Source organism: Triticum aestivum, chromosome 2B (assembly GCF_018294505.1).
Source record: "Triticum aestivum cultivar Chinese Spring chromosome 2B, IWGSC CS RefSeq v2.1, whole genome shotgun sequence".
NCBI lineage: Eukaryota > Viridiplantae > Streptophyta > Magnoliopsida > Poales > Poaceae > Triticum > Triticum aestivum.
Window position 1 is genome coordinate 775,150,799 of NC_057798.1, and position 6,000 is coordinate 775,156,798.

Consider the following 6,000-nt stretch of genomic DNA (forward strand, 5'->3'; position numbering starts at 1 on the left):
GACGATTATTAAGTGGGCGACGTCCCAATGATTTTAATAAGCATATGTCTACAGTATCAGTGTGGGCGACGGCTAGTTTAGTCCCACCTCGGCCGCCGAACGATGCCCCGACCAGCTTAAATAGCCGCGTCAGTTAACCCATACATGGTCATATTTAATATTGTAATATGGCTCTACATAACTACCCGGCAGTACAACTGTCCGGGTTGTACTGCCCGGGCAGTTAGGTAAAGTCACATCGCACTATTAAATATATATTTATTTATTTATATAATTTTATCATTTTGTGTATTTTTTTAACTTTACACGAAAAACAAACATGTTTCTAACATTTTTTTACTCCGTCAAACGTCACGAAACTTTTTTCACACGTTGGCATCACCATCCATAGCACCCACGCCAATTTACATATTTTTACGACGCTCTATGGATTTTCTATGATTTTCCGGGCCAAAAACCCCCAAAACACTGCCCAAACGTGACGCAATGTGCGTTCGTAGCCGGATTTCGTTCACCTCTGGCGTGCGGTACCCGGACGGGTCCCCACACGCGTTGGCAAAAGTTGGGTGCATTCCGGCAAACCGCCCAGGCACTTGCTGTGGAAGTCGGTGGTTTCGGTATGGGTGAAGGGGACCCTCGGTCGTACGTCTCTTCATCGCATCCACCAAACTTGCTCATTTTTTTCCATGGGCCACAGTGACCATGCAGGACACGCACACCAAAAAATTTCGCGTTTCGACGCTCTACGGATTTTCTATGATTTTCCGGGCCAAAAACCCCCAAAACACTCCCCGGACGTGATGCAACGTGTGTTCGTAGTCAAATTTCGTTCATCTCTGGCGTGCGGTACCCGGGCGGGTCCCCACATGCGCTGGCAAAAGTTGGGTGCATTCCGGCAAACCGCCCAGGCACTTTCTGTGGTTGCCGGTGGTTTCGGTATGGGTGGAGGGGACCCTCGGTCATACGTCTCTCCGTCGCATCCGCCAAACTCGCTCATTCTTTTTCCACGGGCCACAGTGACCATGCAGGGCACGCACGCCACAATTTGTCGCATTTCGACGCTCTACGGATTTTTTATGTTTTTCCGGGCCGAAAACCCCCAAAACACTCCCCGGACGTGACGCAACGTGCGTTCGTAGTCGAATTTCGTTCATCTCTGGCGTGCGGTACCCGGGCGGGTCCCCACATGCACTGGCAAAAGTTGGGTGCATTCCGGCAAACCGCCCAGGCACTTTCTATGGTAGCCGGTGGTTTCAGTATGGGTGGAGGGGACTCTCGGTCATACATCTCTCCGTCGCATCCGCCAAACTCGTTCATTTTTTTTTCCACGGGCCACCGTGACCATGCAGGGCACGCACGCCAAAATTTGTCGCATTTCGACGCTCTGCAGATTTTTTATGATTTTTTCTGGGCCGAAAACCCCAAAAACACTCCCCGGACATGACGCAACGTGCGTTTGTAGTCGGATTTTATTCATCTCTAGCGTGCGGTACCCGGGTGGGTCCTCACATGCGCTGGCAAAAGTTGGGTGCATTCCGGCAAACCGCCCAGGCACTTGCGGTGGAAGGCGGTGGTTTCGATATGGGTGGAGGGGACCCTCGGTCGTACGTCTCTCTATTGCATCCGCCAAACTCGCTCTTTTTTTCCACGGACCACAGTGACCATGCAGGACACGCACGCCAAAATTTGTCGCGTTTCGACGCTCTACAGATTTTCTATGATTTTCCGGGCCGAAAACCCCAAAAACACTCCCCGGACGTGACGCAACGTGCGTTTTTACAAGGATTTCGTTCATCTCTGGCGTGCGGTACCTGGACGGGTCCCCTCACGTGCTGGCAAAAGTTGGGTGCATTCCGGCAAACCGCCCAGGCACTTGCTGTGGAAGACGGTGGTTTCGATATGGGTGGAGGGGACCCTCGGTCGTACGTCACTCCATCGCATCCGCCAAACTCGCTCATTTTATTTCCATGGGCCACAGTGACCATGCAGGACACGCACGCCAAAATTTGTCGCGTTTCGATCCTCTACGGGTTTTCTATTATTTTCCGGGCCGAAACCCCCCAAAACACTCCCCGGACGTGATGCAACGTGCGTTCGTAGTCGGATTTTGTTCATCTCTGGTGTGTGGTACCCGGCCGTGTCCCCACACGCGCTGGCAAAAGTTGGGTGCATTCCGGCAAACCGCCCAGGCACTTGCTGTGGAAGGCGGTGGTTTCGGTATGGGTGGAGGGGACCCTCGGTCGTACATCTCTCCGTCGCATCCGCCAAACTCACTCATTTTTTTTCCACGGGCCACAGTGACCATGCAGGGCACGCATGCCAGAATTTGTCGTGTTTCGACGCTCTATGGATTTTCTATGATTTTCCGGGCCGAAAACCCCAGAAACACTCCCTGGAGGTGACGCAACATGCGTTCGTAGTCGGAATTCATTCATCTCTAGCGTGCGGTACCCAGGTGGGTCCCCACACGCGCTGGCAAAAGTTGGGTGCATTCCGACAAACCGCCCAGGCACTTGCAGTGGAAGCCGGTGGTTTTGGTATGGGTGGAGGGGACCCTCGGTCGTACGTCTCTCCGTCGCATCCGCCAAACTCACTCAATTTTTTTCCACGGGCCACAGTGATCATGCAGGGCACGCACGCCAAAATTTGTCGCACTTCGACGCTCTACGGATTTTCTATGATTTTCGTGGCCGAAAACCCCAAAAATACTCCCCGGACATGACACAACGTGCGTTTGTAGTCGAATTTCATTCATCTCTGGCGTGCGGCACCAGGGCGGGTCCTCACACGCACTGGCAAAAGTTGGGTGCATTCCGGCAAACCACCCAGGCACTTGATGTGGAAGGCGGTGGTTTTCAGTATGGGTGGAGGGGACCCTCGGTCGTACGTCTCTCCGTTGCCTCCGCCAAACTCGCTCATTTTTTTACCATGGGCCACAGAGACCATGCAGGGCACGCATGCCAATATTTGTCGTGTTTCGACGCTCTACGGATTTTCTATGATTTTTCGGGCCGAAAACCCCAAAACACTCCCCGGACGTGACGCAACGTGCGTTCGGAGTCGGATTTCGTTCATCTCTGGCGTGCGGTACCCGGGTGGATCCCCACACGCGCTGGCAAAAGTTGGGTGCATTCCGGCAAACCGCCCAGGCACTTGCTGTGGAAGCCGGTGGTTTCGGTATGGGTGGAGGGGACCCTCGGTCGTACGTCTCTCCGTCGCATCCGCCAAACTCACTCATTTTATTTCAATGGGCCACAGTGACCATGCAAGACACACACGCCAAAATTTGTCGGGTTTCGGTGCTCTACGGTTTTTCTATGATTTTCCGGGCCGAAACCCCCAAAAACACACCCCGGACGTGATGCAACGTGCGTTCGTTGTCGGATTTCGTTCATCTTTGGCGTGCGGTACCCGGGCGGGTCCCCACACGCGCTGGCAAAAGTTGGGTGCATGCCGGCAAAAAGCCCAGGCACTTGCTGTGGAAGGCGGTGGTTTCGGTATGGGTGGAGGGGACCCTCGTCGTACATCTCTCCGTTGCATCTGCCAAACTCGCTCATTTTTTTCCACGGGCCACAGTGACCATGCAGGGCACGCACACCAGAATTTGTCGCGTTTCGATGCTCTATGGATTTTCTCTGATTTTCCAGGTCGAAAACCCCAAAACACTCCCCGGACGTGACGCAACGTGCGTTCGTAGTCGGATTTCGTTCATCTCTGGCGCGGGCTACCCGGGCGGGTCCCCACACGCGCTGGCCAAAGTTGGGTGCATTCCCGCACAGGCACTAGCTGTGGAAGTCGGTGGTTTCGGTATGGGTGGAGGGGACCCTCGGTCGTACGTCTCTCCGTCGCATTGGCCAAACTCGGTCATTTTTTCTCATGGGCCACAGTGACCATGCAGGACACGCATGCCAAAATTTGTCGCGTTTCGACGCTCTATGGATTTTCTATGATTTTCTGGGCCGAAAACCCCAAAAACACTCCTCGGACATGACGCAACGTGCGTTCGTAGTCGGATTTCATTCTTCTCTGGCGTGCGGTACCCGGGCGGGTCCCCACACGCGTTGGCAAAAGTTGGGTGCATTCCGGCAAACCGCCCAGGCACTTGCTGTGGAAGCCGGTGGTTTCGGTATGGGTGGAGGGGACCCTCGGTCGTACGTCTCTCCGTCGCATCCACCAAACTCGCTCATACTTTTTCCATGGGCCATAGTGACCATGCAGGACACGCACGCCAAAATTTGTCGCATTTCGACGCTCTACGGATTTTCTATGATTTTCCGGGCCGAAAACCCCAAAAACTCTCCCTGGATGTGACGCAACGTGCGTTCGTATTTGTATTTCGTTCATCTCTGGCGTGCGGTACCCGGGCGGGTCCCCACATGCACTGGCAAAAGTTGGGTGCATTCCGGCAAACCGCACAGGCACTTGCTGTCGAAGGCGGTGGTTTCGGTATGGGTGGAGGGGACCCACGGTCGTACGTCTCTCCATCGCATCCGCCAACCTCGCTCATTTTTTTCTATGGGCCACAGTGACCATGCAGGGCACGCACGCCAAAATTTGTCGCGTTTCGACGCTCTATGAATTTTCTATGATTTTCCGGGCCGAAAACCCCAAAAACACTCCCCGGACGTAACCCAACTTGTGTTCGTAGTCGAATTTCGTTCATTTTTGGCGTGCGGTACCGGGGCGGGTCCCCACACGCGCTGGCAAAAGTTGGGTGCATTCCGATAAACCGCTCAGGCACTTGCTGTGGAAGCCGATGGTTTCGGTGTGAAAAGTTGTGTACGGAACACCTTTTTTTCTCTAACCTTCAAACATGCCCAAATTTTTATATTGCATTGTATCTACATGAGAATCATGCGTGCCAGTTTTCTATGCATTTTGGGTCTGTTTGCATTTTCTACGGTTTTTAACGTCGACAGTCCAAAAGCACTGTTATTAATCAAAATTATTTCATACTAAATTTTTTTAAAAAAATACGAATTCCTTTTTCTAATTTCGTTTTTTCCTTTTCCTTTCTTCCTCTCTTCATCTTTTCTTTTATATAATTTTTATTATTCTTTTAATATTACCGGTAAACTATTTAATTTTAATTTCTTTCGGGTCACTTTTATTTTATAAAATTATTCACTTTTTTTATAATATTTCATAATAATTTTCATTCCAACATAACGATAGTTCATTCAGCATTACGATGGTTCATTTTACATTAGAACATAAAAAACTTAGTTAAACAGGACTTAACCAAAATTAATTAAACATGAGGACCTAATCTAAACCTAGTCTACTCGTCGTCGTCGGAGGCGGCGAGGTCGACGATCTCGCCCGCACCGTCGTCACCGTCGCCGTGGTCGCTGCTCTTGCCGCCGCCGTCCCCGTAGTCACCTCCGCCGTCGTCCTCCTCCGGAGCCACCCGCGGCTGCACCGCTTCGATGGCCTTCGCCTCATCCAGTGCGGCCTGCAGCTCGGCGGCCTCTACTGCCGCCGCCATAGCCGCCGCGGTGTCGAGTGCGGCCTGCATCTCGGCGGCCTCTCTCGCCTCCGCGGCCGCCGCTTCTGCCTGCGATGCCCGTAGTGCGATGAGGTAGCCGGGGCAATCGTCGGGGTCGCCGTCCTCGCGCAGTGCCACCTGCTCCGGCGGGATCTCGATGACGGGAGGGAAGGCAGGCCGGGCGAGGGCGGGAACCGGACGACGGGACGGTGCGGCCGCCGGAGGGGGACGGCGGGGCAGGCGCGGGGCGGAAGACGAGCCGCCCGGGCCAGACGACGAGCCGCCGGTCCGCAACTCCCGACGAGCCTGCGCGACGACGGCCCAGTAGTCATTGCCCTTCCAAAACCTAGCGCGGCCGACGATGTTCCACTAGCCGCCCTCGTGCCGGAGGAGCTCATCCGGCGACGCGCCGGGCCCCCTCGTCGGGTACCCATCGGCAGTGATGTGGAACACGTGCGGCAGACGGCAGCCCGGCAGCACCATCATCCCGAGACGGATGAGCTTGTCGGTCT